The sequence below is a fragment of the Castor canadensis genome, chromosome 2, assembly GCF_047511655.1.
Source record: "Castor canadensis chromosome 2, mCasCan1.hap1v2, whole genome shotgun sequence".
Lineage (NCBI taxonomy): Eukaryota > Metazoa > Chordata > Mammalia > Rodentia > Castoridae > Castor > Castor canadensis.
In genome coordinates, this window is record NC_133387.1 from 183,337,002 (window position 1) to 183,359,138 (window position 22,137).

Consider the following 22,137-nt stretch of genomic DNA (forward strand, 5'->3'; position numbering starts at 1 on the left):
CCTGCCTTTTCCTGATACTAAGGAGAGATGCATTCTGCTAAGAGAGAAATCTTTTTTTCCACCTACTGGTCTCTTGGCAGTCTCTTGGTAGCTTAAAGTTTGTTAAGAATCCTGTTGTATGTCATAGTCCAAGTTTCTGGCCTCTGGAAACCATGGTCTCTAGTTCAGAGCCTAGATTATGGAACAGGAAATACTAATGTCCTAAGTGGTCACTGGGATCAACGGCGAGCATGGCTGTTTCACTTCCAATCATTATGTCTTTACTGTGCTGTAGTTTTATGCTGGTTGTTGGCAATGTAGTAGTAACAAGAGAGATAGCCCTTGTGGATGAAGAAAGGAATGTGGACATGAAACAGATAACTTTAGGAAGAATGTTAAGAAAGAGGACACACAGGTGCTGGGGGAGAGGTGGGACGAATGGGGCCGAGACAGTCTGGCGCTGGACACACATATTCTACCTTTTTGGTACATGGTAATTTGTAACAGTCCCTAGTTTAAGAAGTATAGTACACCCCAAAGGATAGTGCTAAATTCTATCAGGATGTTATTTCTGAGTTGATGTCTTAGCTACGTCTTCAAAAGGATATTCTATTAATCCATCAGTATGCAGCCTCAGAGTGGGATGGTATGTGATAGAGTCCATGGTCATATGTCCACTGACATGCCTTTTTTTGGAAAGTGGGTCTCACGGTCCATTGTGATGCTATGCAAGATCCAATTCTGGATCAGTCAGTGTGGGAATTCTTAGATAGTAAGGTTACCAGAGGCACTGCAGACAAGAATGTCAAACTCACACCCTGAATGTCAAGTGAATTGATTTGTCTTATCAAGTGAATTGAGTCTTTTCCAGGTTGGGTTTGGAAAGCGTTTAATGTAATCCACTTGCCAAAAAGTAACTGGTGGGTTTTCTCTGGGATGATAGAAGATCAAGGGTTCTCAGTACTGGATTCTGATTCAGCAGTGGCAAAAGCTAGGTCACACTTGGGGAGTAGGAGGCCACACTGTTGTGCCCAGGTAGAGCCTCGACCACAGCCACCACTATTTCATTCATGACCTCATTGTTCCAGTATTGAGATGGCTGTAGGCAGAGGCTAGTTGATATTAACTAGTCAAGTCATTTTCTTCTACTTTGTGTTGTATGCTTTCTTCCGTGATGGATGTTTTATGGTGAGTGTTAACATGTGACACAGAGAACTTCACATTTCATAATGACTCCTACAGGTTTCCCAGAATTTTCTGTCCCCCAATCTTCTCCTAGTACTTGTTCCAGGATCCTGACCAACAAATCAAGTCATCTACCACAGCACACAAAATGTCTAAAATATTCTAACATTGATCAAGTTCAACACTATATGCTCTGCCCTTTGGCAGGATTTCCCCTTCTCTAGTGTCTTCAAGGCCATCCCAAGTGAGTGGGGCTGCAGGGCTGCAGTATCCCATTTTCGGTATGCATTCACACACCAAGCTGACATCTGTCATCAAAACTCAGGCTTTAATCTCCTCCATCAGCTGTTCCTAAGGGATTGCCTGTCATTCAGCCATATAGCATTGGTGAAGTAGTGGTGGGCGGCGTAGGAGTCTGAGCCTTGTTCTCCAGCAGCTGTCGCTTGTATCCTTGTATCCATGCCTGATCCAGACTGCATTCATTCCATCTTACAATGGATGATGACTGCATCCATGCAGCCTTATGACTTCGTGGGTCTGATAGTGTCTAGTTTATAATGGCCCAGAGTCTCTCAATTTGTACCAAAGATCTACTGTAAGATTCCGGTGGGCAAGGACTGTGGGAATCAACACTGTGTTTTATATACATGCCATAGCTTTGTAATGACCTTTCTTATGAGGACAGGGTCTTTCTTTTAGTTGATGAGTTCTGGGTATGAAAATTGGCTCAGTTCTGGAAACTCAAAAGGGATTTATGACTTTCCACTAGGGAAGCTCATCTTGGCCATCTTCTCATCCAGTCTTGGATCTCTTTTGGGGAAACACAAACACACATTGCCAGATATGTATGAGATGTACTTGTACTACAACATTACTTGTTTGTCTGAAATTATACTTTAATTGAGAGGTCTATATACATACATACATACATACATACTTATGTATTTCCTTCCTTCCTTCCTCCCTCCCTCCGTCCCTCCTTCCCTTCTTCCTTCCTCTCTCTCTCTGCCTCTCCTTTTCCAGTTTTGGGGATTGAATATAGGGCCTCACGCATGCTAAACAAGCATTGAGCTATGCCCTCAGCTTAGCCTAGGCTATGTTTTTATTTGCTAAGTCTGACAGACTAATCTTAGGAACATCATAGATCCCTGTGAGTCAGGCCTCCTGGATGACAGCTAGGCCTTAATGACATCTTACTTAGGAAGTTAAGTGCTGGCACTTGGTCACTGCTCCTCTGGGGTCCTGCCATTCCCATTATTAACTAGTAAGCCAGTCTGTGCTGGCACCTAGCCTACAAAAGCTAGCTAATGTTAAGCTTTTCAAAAATGTTGGTGCCCCTTCACCAGAATGCACTTGGCGAACCCTTTAGGTCTTCCTTGAGGCACTTCTAGTATCAGATAGCAGATTCATTCTAGCATACTCAGTTCTCTGAGCCTCTTCCATTCTTTGTCCACAGCCTGCTACAGCAATTCTGACTCTACCCTTCATTTACTACTTTTACCAAACCTTCAGGAGGCTTCCTACCAGTTATTAAATCAACTTCCCAGAGCCCATACCTAATGTTAAACCCTGGGTCATGAGAGAGTGCTCCCCCCAGTGACAAAACCTCCTCATTACATTCTACACCTCCCCACCCCCCCACCCCCCACCACACTGATCATGTGCCACTCACAGGCAAACTCTCCTTGTTCCTGCCAGGTCCCACAACTGCCTTGGAATATTAATCTCTTTTCCCAGCAGGCTTAGCACTTGCTCGGTTGAGTCATCTTGAGACTTGACTCTAGTGACTGCTCTGATGGCGAGGAAGGATGGAAGTGGAGGCTAACGGTGTCTTGTAAGACCCCCTCCTTGTGTGTGGGACTGAAGGGGTGGGACAGTTCTGCAAGCCTAAAGGGCTCAAGGGAATCTGGAGAATCAGGATTCTCAATGATTGCTGCTGAGTGGCTCAAGTGGTAGAGTGCCTGCCTACCACGTGGGAGGCCTTAAGTTCAAACCCCAGTATTGCTACCCCCACCAAAAAAAATTAAAGGGTCTCAATCATATTTAATTAGTTTCGGGGTTCCTGATTTTTCTTACTATGGCCCTGACTTTGGCATAAACAACTTTCCTAGGCTGAGAATGTATCTCAGAAATTCTACTTTTACAGTTAAGACCTGTACGTGAGTTCAGTCTGCCCTCTAGCTGCAGGAGAGGAAGGCCTCTTTAAATGCTACTGAGAAGGTGGCCCCTGACTCCAATACTTTCTTTTTTAGAAAAATTGGCATGAATTAAGTTGTGCAAAGTAAGGGGTTCCATCATGACATTTCCATACATTCATGCAGAATAGTTTGATTATATTCACCTCGTCTCGTGCTCTAATGCTTTGTTTTAATTTGGTGATTAGTTGATCTGAGCCTGTCATTGTTCCCTCCAGCTCTCATTCTAACTTCTCTCTCTCTCCTTTCCTTCTCCTCCTTTGGCATCCTCAGCCCTTTGCATTTCCATTCAGCTTGTCAAATTCTATTCATGAAAAAATTGTTGAAATTTCTTTTTTGAAAAATTTATTAATCTTACACTGAGTCTAGAGACAGTTTTGGGAAAATTCCCATGCTCGCAATATTGTATCTCCCAATCCATGAACATGGTATTTAGAACTGTTTACTCAGAACTTCCTCCATGTCCTACACATATTATATTTTGGTGACTTTATAAATGATAACTAAAACTTTTTATTTCCTGTTTGATACAAGTGTATAGAAATACACTGAAATTGTGTGTACTAAATATAATGATTTCTGGTTGGGGTTAGCCACAGAAGATTGCCCCAAATATGGAAGGCAAAAGTGGAGCAGCAGCTGTGTTTGCTTTAGAAACTGATAAAGATCAGGCCCTTTTGCAGCTCTGGCAAGTTTCTGTAGATCTGCTGGCTTACCTTGTTGGTCTGGGCAGTAGCTAGATCCACAGCGGTTCATGTGGGATCTTTTCCTTCAGCTGCTTTGGATACTGGGCCAATTGTGAGTATGGTTCCATGGCAAGTCATCTATGGAGGTGAGGTTGGAGGCTTGCAGATTGAATAAAGCCAACATGGATTCTAGTGTGTGAGAGAGAAAATGGGCTCTAGAGATCCTTATGGGTTCCAGTAAAATCTTTATTCCATATCATTCCTGTCATCATTTGATCAGAACTCTTTCTAATATATTGTCTGTATACCCAGAAACTTGGCAAAATCCATTTGCTGATTCTCATCATTTATCTCTAAATTGTGCTGGACTTCCTACAAACACAACCATATCATCTGAAAATCTTCCCAGTCCTCACACCTTCAATTTTTCTCTTGCCTTGTACCACATGTTGAATAAAATGAGGGTAGGATTTCTTGTCTCATTCCCAGTCTCGTTGCATCATTAGATATGATGTTTGTTTTAGGTTTTCTCCCCCACCCCACTTTTTGTGGTATTGGGGATTAACTCAGGGTCTCCACATGCTAGGCACATGAGCTAATACTTGAGTTATGCTCCTAGGCCTTTGTGGGTTTTTTTATTTGAGACAGGGTTTCATTACGTTTTTTGCAGGCTGACCTTGAACTCAAAATCCTCCTGCCTCTGCCTCCCGAGGAGCTGAGATTATACACATGCATCACCATGCCTTCCCTTCTCACTTCTGTAGAAATATTTTATCATATTAAGAAAGTTCCATTCTATTGCTGGTTTACTGGGAGTTTTATTATAAGTAGTTGTTGAATGTATTAAGTGCCTCTTTTTCTGTAAGATAATAAACTGTATTTCAATTTCATTCTGTTAGTTGATGAATTATATTGATTATCTAACATTAAATTAACCTTGTATTATATTCCTGAAATAAATCTGCATTGCTTTCAAGGTATCATTCTTTCCATGTTTTGCTTTTAATAATTTTTAAAATATTGTTCATGTGTGAGAGTGGCCTGTAATTTTCCTTTACTAAATATCCTTGTTAAGTTTTGGTATTGAGGTTATGATAGCTTAAAAATTAGTGGGGAAATGTTCTCTGTTTTGTTAAAATCTAGAAGAGTTTTGTGAAATTATTGATTTCACTAACTGAATTAACTGCCGAGGCTATCTGGCCCATGAGATTTCTTTCTTTTCTTTCTTTTTTTTTTTTTTTAAAGACAGGATCTTACTATGTGGCCCAAGCTGGCTTTGAACTTACTGTGAGGCTCAGGGTGATGTGAAACTCATGATTCTCCAACCTCCTCGTGAGTGCTGGGATCACAGGTGTGCGCCACCTTGCCAGGCTCCTGGGATGTCTTTATGTGATAGTTATTTCTTAAGACACATGGTCTCTAACTTATGGTGGGTTGACTTATAATTTTTTTACTGTATGGTGGCATGAAAGGCATATATACACAGTAGAAACTATACTGTGAATTTTAAGTTTTGATCTTTTCTGGAGCTCCAGTCTCATGATAAGGGATAATGGCTAATCTCCACAGTGCATTGTGTTGTCAGCAGGTCTTCCAAAGTGTGTTCTGTGTTTCCACATCCCATCACTCCTAAACGACACCATCTGTGTGTGAACAGGAGGTAGTCACCACTCTATACAACATGAGCTGTATGAGATGGTTTTGCCCAACTGCAGGACAGGTTCTAAGGACGTTTAAGGCAAGCTAGGTAAGCTATGGTGTCTGGTGGCTTAGATGAGTTAAATGCATTTTTTTTACTAAGAACATTTGCAATGACTGTGGGTTTATTAGGAAATAAGTTGAGGAACATCTGTATATGCATTTGGACCTATAAATAAGTAGTGCTTTGGCCTGCTTCCACAAATTCTAATATGCTGTATTTCACTTATTCCATTAAAATATATTCTCATTTCTACTGATTTATATTTGACCTCAGGGCTATTTTGAAGTATATCCCAGAGTTAATATAAGAATAGACATTTAATTTAATAGAGCAGAATAGAGGGTTCAGAAATAGAACCTAATACAGATCTCCAACTGGTTTTCAATGAAGGTGCCAGGACGATATGGTGAGGGGAAGGACAGTCTTTTCAACAAATGGTCCTAGATATTAGATAGATATCTGTAAGGACAAAACATGAACTTCAAGCTTTACCTCAAATCATGTATAAAAATTAACTTGAGATGAGTCAGACTGAAATATATAAGTTAAAGCTATGAAACTTTTAAAAGCAAACATAACCTCTTGATGACTTTGGAGTAACAACGGTAGTAATCATAAAAGGAAGAAAAAAGAATAAGTTAGGCTTGGTCAGAATTGCAAACTTGTGTTTTGGAAGACTGTGTTAAGAACATAAAAAGGTAAGCCATAAGACTGGGGAGAAAGAATTCACAACACACGTATCTGACAAAGGACTTGTATCTCAAGTATATAAGTAATTTTTTTTTGACTGGGGTTTGAACTCATCATTAGTGATCAGGAAGATGCAAATCACAAGGAGCTCCGCTAAGTGCCCTTACAATCAGGATGACTGACAGCAGGAAGTGCCTGAGAGGAAGGGTGTGGAGCAACTGGAAACTTGATACATGGCTGGTGGGATGGGGCACAGAGAACAAGCACCTGACATAAGGATGGAGACACTGGGGCTGTTTGGTATTGAAGGTGACATACTATTATGGTATGACTCAGCAGCAATTCTATAGCAAGGCACTTACTGAGAGAAATGAAAGACACTAGAATAATAGCTGGCTATCCACCTGTCTTGTACTGCTTCCCCTCTTAATGCTACTTTCAGATAACAAGGATTTTGTAACAAATACCCTATTTCTGTCCTGAAAGAAAAGCATAGAAGATAAAAAACCATCTAGACATGTAACTTTCATCCTGAGCAATATAATGTTCTAAGTTAACAAAAAAAGATAAGGAAAGAAATGCATATGAGATAAATCCTGCTGGTGGAGTGGCTCCATTGGTAGAGCGCCTGCCTAGCAAACAGGAGGCCCTGAGTTCAAACCTCAGTACCACCAGAAAAAAAATCCTTTGGTATGGCTACATTAAAAAATAAGAGTGTACACTTGCCCTTGCAGGTATAATCAGTGTGACTAGACCACTGATTTGTGCAAGGGACTCAACCACAGAGTATTTTTGGTGACATAATTTTCCAAAATGGTGAGCAATTACTGGCGAAGTTCTGAACAAAACAATCTCCTTCTGATTACATGGTAGTTGTATTTTTGGGAAAATTTAGCATCTATTAAAACCATGCAAAAATATTGTCTAAAATGGAGTTAGAGTCTAGGCTCAGATACTATAAAATTTAGGCTCTTCAGCTCCATACATGTCCCATGGGCTACTTGAAGGTTATGTGGGATATGGGAGAATTCTGAGTTTTCTCAACTGCTCCAGCGTACTGCAGGATGCCAACAAATAAACAATGAGCACATCTCCAGAACATCCCCCAGGAGGCAACTGAGATTCTCAATTATGAATCACTATTCTAGAACCTTCCTCCATCCTGGGTGCCCTAGAACACAGTCAGTCCCTCTCCAAATGAACAGAAGGAGGAAGCAACTGGCAGGGAAATTCACAGTAAGGACATGTAGATTCTTGGTGTAAGGTGTCTCTACTTTTCCCCACTATCTCCTCAGTCCACCTGCACCACAGCCTCCAGCCCAAACCACAACCCATTCTCTCTGCTTACTGGGACTCTCCAGAATTGGGTCCTCCCCTCCAGATCCCAAATGGTTGCTGTCTCTTCTCAGATTCCAGCAAACATGCATCCCTCAAGCATCCCCATTTTTTAAGGGTTATTTTTTAATGATGGCAAAACACAAATAATATAAAAGCTACCATCTTAGCTAGTTTTAAGTGTACAGTTGAATAGAGTTGAAAATTCACATTACTGTGCAGTTATTCATGGCGTAATACTGAAACTGTGTATCCGTTTAACAACTCCCCTACTCTAACATTGCAATAAGCATCCATGTACATATCTCTTTGAGCGAGTGTATCTGTAGGTAAGCTTCAAGAAGAAATTGCTGAACCATGCCTGGTGGCTCACCTGTAATGCTACTCAGGAGGTAAAGATCAGGAGCATCAAGGTTCAAGTCCAGCCTGGACAAAAAGTTAGTGAGGACCCCGTCCCCCCATTTCAATTAACAAGCCAGGCCTGGGATCCCCAGTTAAGAGGGAGACTATGGGTAGGGGGATCACAGTCCTGATGCTAACCCCAGGAAGAAACGTAGATCCTTCTGAAAATAACTACAGCAAAAAAAGGACTAGAGGAGTGACTCAAGTGGTAGAGCACCTGCCCTAGTGTAGAAGAGAGAGAAGGGAGAGGGAGAGGGAGAAGGAGAGGGAGAGGGGAGATTTCTGAACCACAGTATACATGTAGTTAAAGTTTAACACAGGATTGAGGGGTAGCAATGCAGATAGACTAGGCATTGGGACATGAAAAGTAAAAATCCAGGAATTCAGAAATAAACATTGCTTAATAACCCGATTAAGAAGTACACAAACACTGTTTTCTCTAAGCTTCATGCTCCTTTACTGAGCAATAACAAACAGTAAAATAAAACCCAACAACAACAACAACAACAACAAAAACCCCTCCCTTCACCTTCCTCCTTGGGGTGACTAGTGTGCCCTAACTTCAAGAAATAGCCATCCCCACCCTTTTACTTACCCTTACTCTATCACCAAAGCACAATATATACAAATTGAAGTACCAAGGTGAAACCCCTTAGACCTTCAATATATACTTTTAAAAAATGAAGGGTAGGAGGGCAAAAAAAGTGTTTTCTGGGGGTGGATACTAGTGGGAGGGGGTGGACATAAGGAAAGGGTGAATGAGAATGAATATGGTGGGTGAATTTTGGATTAACGTATGAAAACAGAAGAATGAAACTTGTAGAAATTGTTCTGGATGGGGTGGGGGAAGAGGGAGGACATGGAAGGGGTAAATCTAACTAAGATGCATTGTAAGCATGTATATAAATATCACAATGTATTCCCCTGTCAACTATTATATGCTAATAATTTTTTTAAATGACCTCCTTTGACTTGAAGGGTGATCATTAAAATCCCAAGAAGTAGAAATCTGTGTTGCAAGGACCCAGAATTAACCAACTTATTAGGCTTAATGTCTCCAGGAAGAATTGATAAAGTCAAAATGCCATAGCAACAGAAACGACTGGGGTGTACCAGGTGCCTAGAATGAAGGGAAGCACTTCCCCAAAGGAATGCTTAGAAGAGCCTCCTGCCTCATTCTCCCTAGCATCTATATCCCTGCTAAACCAGCTTATTTGCGTCTTTCCTATACACCTGTACCTTGCTCAGGTGCACCTGTACTTTCTGCTTTACTTGTTGAATGAGGATGTCAATCTCTTATGCTGTTTCAAAAATTCTTTTTCTAGAGACCCAAAAGGGCTGAGTTGAGGTCCCCCCCTTTCTTCTCAGGGATGCCCTTGAGACCTTCACTGATTCTAGGTAACAGTAAAACACTTGCCTAACATGTACGAGGCCCTGGATTTGACCCCCAGCCCCACAAAACAAAAACAAAAACAAGACAAAAAATAAAACAAACCAAGGTGGGTGCCAGTGGCTCATGCCTGTAATTCTAGCTGCTCAGGAGGCAGCTGTTCAAAGCAGGAGGATCCCTGTTCAAAGTCAGCCCTGGCAAATAGTTCCTGAGACCCTATCTCGAAAATATCCAACACAAGAAAGGGCGGTGGAGTGGCTCAAGTTCAAACCCCAATATTGTCAAAAGAAAAAAACCAAAACAGACATTTTATGACACTCCTATAAAAAGGTGTATCAATTTATATTCACACAGTCTATGCTAGCCAACTCATTGTGTTCACAACTCATTTTTTGTCATACCATTGGGTAACCATTTAGTAGATGAAGGGATTTTCTTCTAGCGGGTAAATATTCTAGAATTAGAATCTCAGCATTTTGCGATGACTAGTGAGTGAATGAATCTAGGCACTGAGTCTCTAAGGTAGCTAACATCACACACACACACAAAGGAAGCAAGCGCACACTATGTTTCCTGCAGGACAAACATGACGCCTGTGAGGTAATCTTACATTAAGAAGGTTGAATTTAAAATCTGACAGCTTCAGTCTAGTTTATGGTAGTGGTTCTCAAGGTATGGTCAGTATTACAAGGAAACTTCTTAGAAATGCACATTTTGGGGACTTCCCTTCCACATCAAAAAATTGAAACTCTGAGAAGCCTGGCGCTGATGGCTCCCACCTGTAATTCTAGCTACTCAGGGAGGCAGAGAGCAGGAGGATCCTAGTTTGAAGCCAGCCCCCAGCAAATGGTTTGCAAGACTCTACCTTGAAAAAAAAAAAATCACAAAAAAAGGACTGGCAGAGTGGTTCAAATGGTAGCATGCCTGCCTAGCAAGACTGAGGCCCTGAGTTCAAACTCCAGTGCTGCCAAAAAAAATAGAAAGGAAAAGAAACTCTGAGGGTGGGCCCAGCAATCTGTTGTGACAAACCATTCAGACGATTCTAATACCCACTTAAGAATGAGAATAAATACACTAAAATCCAACGCTAATTCTCTATAAATTGACTAGGATTATAGGCCTGAGCCAGATACTCTTTTTTTTTTAAGTGTTTAGAGTTGGTCCTCTTTTTTCAATTAAAACAGTATTTATGAAATAAATCAATAGTATGTTCTAAATTCTAGGTTTCAGATTGCAACACAGTACCATTCTTGGCCAGCCAATAATTAAAATTTATAGTGAATGAGTGAAAGTAAGAACCATATTCTGAAAGTTATTATTTAGTTAATAATATAATATATATTATATAATATATTGCTAACAATATATTATCAATTAGTTTAATTTGAACATTTACACATGTTCAAATAGAATCTACTATAATATGTTATAAATTACATTTGCTCCCTTCCTTTAATGGTTACTACTAGGCTAAAAACAGTGTAAGATAGGAGACACTTGTTCAGTGTAGGTTTTTCCATCTTAAAGACAATCTTTGCTTAAATACAAAAATAAGCCAAGTGAAAGCTGGGGTTGTTTTAGGTCTTCATCCTTGTAGCTTCTTTGGGTTCCACCAGGGGGAGCTCTATATCGCTACTGTTGGGTACAGGGGAGATGAGAGGTAATTGTTAAGGATGCATCACTGGACAGACACCAGGGGCTCAGGCCTGTAATCCTAAGTTATTTGGGAGGCAGAGAGCAGGAGGATTGCACTTCGAAGCCAGCGCTAGGGAAAGAGTTCATAAGACCCTATCTCAAAAAATACCCAACACAAAAAAGGGCTGGTGGAGTGCCTCAAACGGTGGAGCACCTGCCTAGCAAGTGTGAGGCCCTGTACCTCCACAGAAAAAAGGAAAAAATATGCATCACTTATTTAGCAAATGTACATGGAGCATCTACTATGTGCCTCGCAGTTTTAGGTGCTGGGGATACACAGATGAAGAAGACATGGGTCCTGTCCTGAAGGGACTCAGCCCAGCGCAGAGACAGACTTATAAATAATAATGACGTTATAGTTACACGAGGGCTACAATAAAGTATCCCAGGTGCAAAGAGAACTATTAACTCTGGCTCCAGGGATCAAGAAGACTTCATGGAATGTAAACCTAACTTTGAAAGACAGCTTATCAGATGGACAAAGCAGATGGAATGCTTTGGTCTTGTGAAAAAATAAAGTTGAAGGTGCCAAGGAAATGGGAGAAGAGGGGCTTAGATAGTTGGCAGGGGTCAGGTCATGAAAGGCCTTAATCTGTGAAAGGAAGAGCTGGTGAATGAATAGGTCCAGCTCCATAAGATGAGAGACCTTAGAGTAACTGTGGGGATTTTACCCTTATCGTAGTTACACACAACATAAGCTTTTAGAGACTTTATCTTTGAGAGGGTCCCCAGGAACCCCTTACACACTTCATCCTCATGATTTTATAATCAGGGCCTGGTTTGGTCATTCACTTTTCTGCTTCTTTTGGATTTGATTGATGTCAGGCCCACCCTCAAAAGCATCATTTGCGTTTGTGAAATTTTTTTTTAAAGATTCAAGTTTTTAGGCAATTTCAACAGTCATTCTAGAAATATTTGAAATAATGTCAGTATGCTAGAATGAAAGCTTGTGCCCAGGGAGAAGACTTTAAATAATTTTTCCCTTTTGTTTTAAACCTTCCTTTCCTCTTGTTACTGTCTGTGCAGCTCAGCAGACTCTGAAGCTCAGAGGCCATATACCACTGATGCCAACTGGAAAAGCTGCAATGTTGAGACTTCCCTTTCCCCAAAGCTAGGGTGGACAGTCCCTTGCTGAGCCTGCAGGAGGGCCTTCCCTCTTCCTCTCTGACTCACACCCATCTGCTTGGACAAGCAGCTGGCTCCCTTCCCATTCAGAAGAAATTCTGAGCTGACAAGTCCAACCTGCTTGCTACCCTGGAGGCATCAGGCCTCAAAGGGAAACGGGAGGGCAAACGCCTGGGCTCGCTCAGTACTTGGGCTGCTCTGCGGTCCTCAACAGACCCACAGTGCAGCAGAGGGCTCCTGAGGCCTACTGCCTCTGAGAATTTCAAGAAAGACTGGTTTTAAGGATGACAGGGGTTTCTAGTCTGTTCTTAAATCAGAACAATGGACTCTTACAATGGAAAGGACTGGCAGGGTCACTAGAAGTCAGTTGGTCCAATCCCAACACTTCACAAATATGGAAATGAGGACCTGGTTGTTGAGAATAGGGTAGCCCTACCTCCCTGTGAGCCCAGGAGAGCCCTGGTTTATGCTTGTTTTTCCAGTGTAAATATCAGTAATGCCACTTTTACTCCCAGAAGTATCTCTGTTTGCCCATTTGGGAAGGCCACCTCAGTCTACCCTATTGGATAAAATTCCCAGCCCTGACAGCTTCCTGGCACTTGACTCTGACCCAGCTGCCTGCCTCATTCCTCCAGGAGGACTTTTGCTTTGCTAATAAGTCAATCTTTACTACAAAAAAAAAAAAAAAAAAGTCCCAGTTTAAACAATGTGGTCATCCAAACCCTGCCTTAGATCAGAAAAGTGTGCTGGTGACTCACACCTGTAATCCTAGCTACTCAGGAGGCAGAATCAGGAAGATCATGGTTGGAGGACAGCCCAAGGCAAATAGTTTGTGAGACTCTATCTTGAAAAGAACCCATCACAAAAAAGGGCTGGTGGAGTGTCTCGAGGCGTAGGCTCCAAGTTTAAACTCCAGTATGGCAAAAAGAAAAGAAAAAACAGGAACTATGAAGGAGTACTAGAGGAAATACATATAAATCTATACATACATATAAATCTATATATATCAAATATGCATAAGAATAAGAATCAATTTAGCTCATCATACTTCTTTTTCAGTGATCCTATTGCTAAATTCCATTCTTTTTTCTTCTTGGAAGGGCTAGGGTTTTAAACTCAGGGCCTCAAGCTTGTGCTTCCTAAGTAGGCACTCTACCACTTGAGCCACTCTGTCAGCCTTTTTTTGCATTGGGTTTTTTCGAGGATCTTGATAACTATTGGCTAGCTGGCCTCAAACTGCCATCCTCCTGATCTCTGCCTCCCCAGCTAGGATTACAGGTATGAGTCACTGGCACCTGGCCTAAATTCCATTTTCTTTCATTGCTTTTTGCTATATGAAGTAATACATTTTTAAATCTTGGTTAATTTTAAATCTTGGTTATTAAATTCTGTTTAACTGTTATAAACAAATTGGTACACATCATTTTTAAAAAATACTAAAAAAAAAAACAAAGTGGTGCAGGTGGTGACTCATAACTGTAGTCCCAACTATTGAGGAGGTGGACATTGGGAGGAACATAGTCCAGGCCATCCCAGCAAAAAAAATAATGTGACATCTTATCTGAAAAAGAAAAAAAAAAAAAAAAAAAAAAGGAAAGGAAGCAGGCAAAACCCAAAATGACAGTGACTTTTTGGTGAAATGACCTGACTTTGGTTTTGAAAAGAAAAGATTTTTAGGCCAAACGCAGGCTTCTCCATTAGGCAAAAGCACTCACTTCTGCAAGCCCGCATTGCTGTCAAGTACTGTGCTCAGTCAGTGTGCCAGGCCATCTCTTTTCCGCTGTTTTAGCAAACTATTGCAAATATCTTATTAGAAAGTCTCTCCTGTCCCATGGCTTGGGATTCTTTTTGTTCCAATGTACTTTCATTGAAAAATAAAGTCATATTTCTATTTGTATATCTCAGAAAAGTACCCAGATCGGAAGTGTACGGGCTGACCCATTTTCACAGAGTGAACAGACCTGTATAACGAGCACCAAGATAGCCGGTTCCTGGGCCTGCTTAGACCACTGTCCTTACCAAGAATGGCCACTATCTTACCTTCTACTGCCTACCACACATTAGTTTTGCCTTTGTTAAACTCAGTATAAATGATATCATACAGTGAATATTTGTAGGGTTTTTAAAAACATATGAATTCACTGCCAATATTTACAAAGTGTGATAGTTCACATAAAAATCCAGAATTGAACCCAGCCAGGGTCTTGTTTACTCTAGGCAAGCGTTCAATCACTGACCTACATCCTCGGCCCTTATTTTTTTGATTTTTGAGATGATATCTCACCATGTTGGCCAGGCTAGGCTTGAACTTGGGATCCTCCAGCTTCATCTTCCCAAGTCCAAGTTTGCTTGGAATTGCAAGCAAACTATTGCACCATCACGTCCTGCTTCTCTTCCTTTAAAAAAAGATACGACAGGATCCTTGTAGTGATGGAACTACTTTACATCTTGACTGAATCAATGTGAACATCTTGGTTGCGTGAGGTTGCAGTAGATATTTCTTCCTTCCTCCCTCCCTCCCTCCCTCCCTCCCTCCGAACCACCCACCCTTCCTCCTTTCCTTCCTTCCCAATGCTGGGGATGGAATCTAGAGCCTGTGTATGCTAGGCAGGTGTCCTATCACTCAGTTACAGCTCCAGTCCTTCTCTCTGAATTATTTCTTTTTTAAATTTTTTTCATTTTTATTAGAATATTATTGTTGTACTGGGGGTACATTGTGAAATTTACAAAAGTGCTTATAATGTATCTTAGTTAAATTCATCCCTCCATCATTCTTCTTTATCCGTCCTTCCCCCATTATTAGAATAGTTTCAACAGGTCTCATTGTTCCATTTCCATACATGAGTACATGATATTTCTACCATATTCACCCTCCTACTCCCTTTCCTTATATCCTCCCTGCTCCCACTGGTGCCAACCACTAGACAAGACCTGTTTTACCTTCCTGTCCTCTATTTTTGAAGAAAAAAAAAAGGTATTTTTGTTTGTTTAAGATATCCATACAGGGAGTTTCATTATGACATTTCCATGTATTATATCCCAAATTGGTTCATCCCCTCCATTTTCTCCTATCTACCTTAAGTTCCTTTTTTATGGTGATTTCAATAGGTTTAAATATTTTATACTCATTCTTGTATAGAAAGTACATCAACCATATTCACCTTCTTTTACCCTCCCTCTCCATTGGTGCCCTCCTCTTAGCGTGACCTGTTTTTCATTCTTGTCCTTCACTGCTTAGGTGTCTGTTCGTTGTTCAGTGGGATTTTTGCCTTGGTGTTATACCTGCACATGGATTGTACTTAAGTCAATGTAATCCCCTCCACTGTGAATTATTTCTTATAACTGCATGTAAGCTACAAGCACTTCACGGCCAAAAGGTTAATTAAAATAAAAAGAATATACTAAAAAGTTAAAAAAAAAAGTGAAAATACTAGGCTTGCCTTTCTCATGGCAACAACTGGCTGGAGCTGGGGAGCAGATGGCCTGTGCTGGGGAGATGACTTCTCGTTTGCCACAGTCCCTACTCACTTACTGCCAGTTCCACTAATGCATCACCTGTCTACTCCTAGTTCTTGGTCAATGCCACTTTTTTCAGGTATGTGCTAGTTCAGGACTGGGTTTCCTCAATCCTGCTCTCCCTGAGGAGTCTTGCCAGATTTCGGCAATGGCTCTGTCTACTTGACTTCAATTTTATTTTATATCTTTGTAGGGCTCCTGGGAGGGTCTGTGTGGAGTTCTGCTAGCTGGATATCATTTAAAATCATAATCACCACCATGAAATAATTTTTAATGTCATTACTCTCCTAATTTTAATTTTTCTAATTCTTTAACTGGCTCTTCTTCCAACTGAACTCCCCACCCCCACACCAAACTGGCAACCCTTAGGGTCAGTTCTTTGCTTCTGATAATCTGTGACCTTAAACAAGTCACTTTATCTTTCCTGGTGGCATCCAGGAATTGACATGGTGCACATGTACAATAAAGATCGAGGCCATCTGTGTTTCCTAAGCCAGGGTTAGGCAAATTCTGATGAGGACTAACTCTTTCTCCAGTCCATGGTGTGCTGAATGTGGTTCTTTCTAATGCTCTTGACTGGTACAAGGGTCACACTCTATGCCTCCTGCCATACAAATTGTAACAGTCTTACTGATCATGGCCTTGGATGTTATGGCAATGTCAAATTATTGATGATAACTTTATTCTTTATTTTTTACTTTCTATTTTTTTGTGACAGCAGCTCATTAGTAGGCCAGGGTAGGCTCAAGTTTGTGATCCTCCTGCCTCAGCCTCCCAAGGAGGAGGGATTACAGGCATGTTGTCACCATGCTGAGTACTCTCAGTTTTTCTATTTATCTTCTTGAGGACCAGTGACAATTCCTGGGTAGTCTGCAGACTATACTTGGAGATGAATGCCCCAAGTTTTTTCAGTGAATGGAATGTCCTGGAAAGACTAATAAGTAAGGTATTAAGAAAAAAAAAAAAAACCTGATTTCATGTTAGCACACTAAAGACCCTGAGATGTGCTGTAGCTAAAAACAAAACTGTTTCATTTAGCCAGGCGCCAGTGGTTCATGCCTGTAATTAGCTACTTAGGAGGCAGAGATCAGGAGGATTGTGTTTCAAAGCCAGCCAAGGCAAATAGTTCACTAGACCCTATCTTAAAAGAACTCATCACAAAAAAGGGCTGGTGGAGTGGCTCAAGGTGTAGGCTCTGAGAGTTCAAACCCCAGTGCCTCAAAAAACAAAACAAAATAGAAACAAAGACCCAATTATTTCGTTTAGTTTAACCTAGCATTTCCCCTTGAGTAGGGTGTCTTCTTTTCATTCAATACCTACTAATACCTTAAGGAGAGGTGTTTGTCCCAAGGCCAGTTCAGAATGCGTCAGTGTACCAGTCTCCAAGGTTTCTGCCTTCCGAGTGTGATCCTGAGAACCCCCTACCCCCATTGCCTGAATTACAGATGCCTTCCTGTGATGCCATGTGCCCAGGACACCGTGAACCCCTGTGTCAGCAGCCCCTGCTCCCCATGATGACTGCAGTGTAAAGAGGAGAGGACAAGAGGAGTTCCAGCAAATCAAGAACCTTGGACAGGCCTCTTGCTGAGGCCATGGCTCAGAAAACCTGGTTGCAAGTGAAGTCTTGCCAGGAGCTTCTGTAGTAAGCTCTCTGTTGCTGTGATTTTGTAAGCCATCTAATTGCAAGTTCAGCTTCCCTCCAAAAGTTGGTGTCTGCTTTTAAAGGTGCACTGTCTTGGTGATGTTTACAGAGCAAGGTATTTGATGGTGTTGGAATAACCAACCAATGGAAGCTTTTCTTCCATTCTGCCTGGCACGGTGCAGCTCTTGTAGTGGTTGCATCTTTTAATTAACCAACAGATTCTCCTCCACGCCTCTTAGTCCTTATTCAATGAGTGCTTTGTGCAACCACCTTTGCTCACCTATGTTTAAATCCCTTTATGTGTGTAGAACCCTGTAATAATACCTGTATCTTTTAGAAAAAATAAAAAGTAAAATCTCTTTAACATTACTGACAAGTCTCTCTTACCTTTCTCTTTCACTTGTTTAAAATTTCCATTACTTATCAGACTCTCTCCCAAATTCTTAGAGTTTAATGAAAAACTCATGAACACAAGGGAGACAAAAGGCTTGTGCCTTTGATAGCTCCTTTCCTGCTGTTCTGCCTTTTACATCTCGGCTTGTTTTGTGAAGGAAGGGATCCTGGGGTTCAGCACGAAATGAAAGCCCAGCTATTCTATTTCCTGGCTAGGTGACAGTGGGCAGGTTACTATATATCCTTATCTCATCTTCCTCACCTGTAAAATGGGGATATTAATAAAGTTCTTTCTGACACTGTGAGATGTAAAGTTACTAAAAGGAAGTTATTGAACAACTGGTATTTATTACTGTTCCCAGACTCTAGCATATGGCCTGGGGTTCCTCACAGGCCTTGCTGCTTCCCTCCTAACTCCAGGCCTTGGCCGGAAGGCCTTGCTGTTTTATCAACCGGTTTTCACTTTTTGGGAAACATACATTTAACCTTTGCAGGGAAGGCCTCCCAGTGCTCTCAGGCGGAGTATGTCGTTCTTCCTGGGCTATCACTTGTACCTGCTGTATACTTCATTGTGAACATTGCCCACAAATGTGACCTTTTTCTTCTTATCCTTGAAATTTCCCTGAGGTCTAAAATCTTATCATTTTTTTTCCTTGAGTTTCTGAGGACTGTGCTTGACACTTGGTAGCTCAAAACTATTTTTCTTTTTAAGAGTGATAAGAAGAGGAAGGAACAAAATGAGATTTTTGATGCAATCTACACCTCAATTTAGACAAAAATTTCCAGTGTCTTCCAGAAGGGTGGAGGTGGTTGTGGTAGGGAGGAAGGGAGGGTGCTGCTTAGCAAATGGCAACCTGTACAAGCTATGCTGCTCATATGATTGGTAGATTCTAATAAGGAAGGAGATTGATATAAAAAGAGCAAAGTTGGCTCTGTGAGTCGACTTGGAAGTTAGTTAGGCCTGGTTTTGAATGTGACTGGGTCACTAGCTAGGTAACCTTGGTTATGCTATTTCATCTCCAAATCTTAGACTTTGGGCAGTTTCTTCTCTCCTTCCTGTCAACAGCTGCATAGATGTCCTCTCTCTTCAAGATGTCTGTTCTCTAATCTCCTTCCCTTCTTCCCTGCTGTACAAATACAGTAGATACCATTATGTGAGAACTCACTCATGGAAGAAGGAAGAACTATAAACACATACACACACACACACACACACACACACACACACATGAAAATGTAAACTTTCTGTCCCAACCCTTCTTGCCTTCAAAATTAGTCATATCTATGCCTGGGAATCTGAACCTGGAGGTCCCCTTTGTCTACATTGACCATTTAAACTGTGAAAGGAATATTATTAATCATTAGAGTGGAATACCAGGGATGAGCCAGTACTGTCTTAAACAACCAGAACTCTTTACTTCGTCTTACAATGAAAGGGGCACACTCTCTACCTGCTTGGCTGGATTATCCCTACAAGCATTTTGACATGCTAAAGTCTTTCCCTTCTTTTTTGCTTTTTTTTTTTTTTTTTTCTCTTTCTTTTCTCCCTACCTCTGGGTTTTTCTTTTTGATGGGACTGGGGTTTGAACTTAGGGCTTCATACTTGCAAAGCAGTCACCCTACCAGTCCATTTTGCTCTGGTTATTTTGGAGGTTGGGTCTGAAGAACTATTTGCTCATGCTGGCCTCAAACTGCTGGTCTCTCAATCTCAGCCTCCCAAATAGCTAGAATTACAGGCATGAGCCAAGGGCGCCCTGGACTTCCTGTTTTTTTAAAGATAAGATCTGGCTGCACAGCCCTGGCTGCCTCAGCGTCCCAAGTGCTTGGATTATAAATAAAACTCTTCCTACCCATGTCCCCTTCTCTGTGTCCCTGCGTAAGTAAGGTCTGTCCCTTGAAGAGGAAACTACTTCCCTAATTAGCAACGAATTCACACCCACCTACCTTCCCATCGCCTGGTCTTCATGATTTTTCTGATGAAATTGCTTCCATCTGGGCCACCCATTTCGAGCTCTGCTGGACATTCAGGGCTTTATTTGACCTGGTTGCTGGCAGGACTTGACATTTTGGATATTTGCTTGGTTTTGAAACATCTCTCTTCCCTTGGCTTCTGTGACATCACTCTCTTCTGCTAATTTTCCTTTGTCCCTCCTTTTCTTCTGGAGATTCTTGTTCAGTCTGTTGACACGTTTCTTCCTCTCTTGTCACATAGGAATCATGCAACCTCTGGATTCTGTTCTAGGACCTCATCCTTTCCCATTTATCTTCTATAGGGGCTAACGAGGCTAATGACATAGATTGACATCATCAGCCTAGAGATGTCCTCACATCTCAGATCCATTCATCCCATTGAGTACTGTGGAAAGACAAAATGGCACCAAACACAGTGAATATCTAGTTGGTTTTCATTTGAGATTTTAGAATCAGCCAACACCTTATTTGATTAACTGGAATAAGTGTTCTTTATTTTCGATTGACATATTTTAATTAATTAATATATTTAATGAGGTTCAGTGTGATATTTCAGCACATGTGCAGCTTTCTTTTATTAATAACTCCCCTTTTTCCACCTCTACTAATTTCTCTTTTACTATATTGAAGTTAATATTATTTTTCTTTTTTGGCAGCACTGGGATTTGAACTCAGGGCCTCACCTTGCTAGGCAGGCACTTTTACTGCTTGAGTCACTCCACCAGCCATTTTTGTTTTGTTATGAGTTTTTTTCATAGGGTCTCAGGAACTATTTGCCCAGAGCTGACTTCAAACCACTGCTTCCTGAATAGCTAGGATTATAGATGTGAGCTACTGGTGCCGGCTGAAGTCATCTTTTATAAACTTCCATATATGGGGGAAAAGAGGTTGGCTTTATAAGCAGAAAAAGTCTGAAGAAACTAGAAGTAGGGAACAAAAGGAAGATCGGTACTTTCCTTGTAGGGTTAGAGCACAAGGGACTTCCTTGTCATGCAGTCTCAGGTAAGCTGCTTTTGATTGGGTGCTGTGAATCAATTTTTTTTTTTTTTTACTGGCCCATTATAGAGTTGAGATTGCTTAGGCTGATTAGGTGACACCTTTAAGCAACAGCTGCAGCCAGAGAGAGTCAAGGAGTCATTCCGTTCTGGTTTGATCGGGTCTGCCAGGCCTAGTGCAGGAGGCTAGTTCAAAACAATGGCTCCCATAACCTTTGCCTTAGTATCTCTTCTTGACCACCCCTTAGAACACCAAACCCAACAACCCTTCAGTTTCCACCCAGCTCCTAGCCTAGAGCTTGGAGAATTACCCTGCAATGCTTGCTCTCCCTCAGTTCCACTTCTAATCACGTGCCAACCCTCTTCCATTCAGTCTTCCTAGTATTTCGCAATTCCTTAGCTTTCCTGGTTCAGTCAGGTGGAGTCCCCTCCCTGCCTCCTGGGCTGCTGGTCCTGGAAGCAGTCTCCGATTCACCTTTCTCCATACCACAGCTGAGTGAGCTTTTTTAAATTCTTTTGTGTGAGTGATCTTTTTTGTTTCCTTGTGGTGCTGGGGGATTGAACCCAGGGCCTTGCGAACGCTAGGTAAGTGCTCTACCACTGTGCTGCACCCCCAGCCCTGTGTGGGTGATGTTTTTAATGCACAAATCTGACCAGGTGGGGGTGAGTTCAACTATGACATATTGTAAGAACTTTGATAAATGTCATAATGTACCCCTGGTACAATAATATATATATATTTTTAAATCTGGCCAGGTCACTTTCTGTTTAAACATTTTCAATGCATTCTCACCCTCCTCAGTATAAAGCTCAAAGTCCTTAACCTTTTTTAGAGGCTTTTAGGGTCTAAGCCAGGTTAGATTTTCAGACTCTTTCTAATCATTCAGTGTCCTTTGTACCTTTCTTTTTCCACCCACTCAAGCTTTTCAATTGCCAGGAAGGCCAGCTGTGCCTCCCTTCTTTCCTGGGCTCTGTACCTACTCCTTTGCCTACTTGGGATCACCTTTTAAATGCTCACCTCCCTCATGTCTTCAGAATTTTCATATAATAACTTCAATAATAGGTGATAGTCTGTGTTGTTAAGTGACTTACTTGAATTCTCTTTCCATTTTTTTTGGTTTCCTTTTTGGCAGCACTGGGTGTGAACCCAGGGCTTCATGCATCCAGGCAGGTACTCTTATCACTTGAGCCACTCCACCAGCTTTTTACTTGGATTCTCTTCTGCCCTCACAACCC

The 22,137-nt window shown here is 41.4% G+C and overlaps 1 long non-coding RNA gene across 2 annotated transcripts; it reads right to left on the reverse strand.

The window, feature by feature from the left end:
• Nucleotides 1-637: 637 nt before the first annotated feature.
• Nucleotides 638-20,286, reverse strand: LOC141417956 (uncharacterized). Of its 2 annotated transcripts, none has more exons than XR_012442550.1 (4): nt 19,880-20,286; nt 14,669-14,780; nt 4,076-4,234; nt 638-1,974 (listed from the first exon to the last, which is right to left on the reverse strand). It is a non-coding gene; the product is annotated as an uncharacterized lncRNA (long non-coding RNA). The 2 variants fall into 2 exon arrangements; XR_012442551.1 differs by having other exon boundaries at nt 19,876-20,286.
• Nucleotides 20,287-22,137: the final 1,851 nt, after the last annotated feature.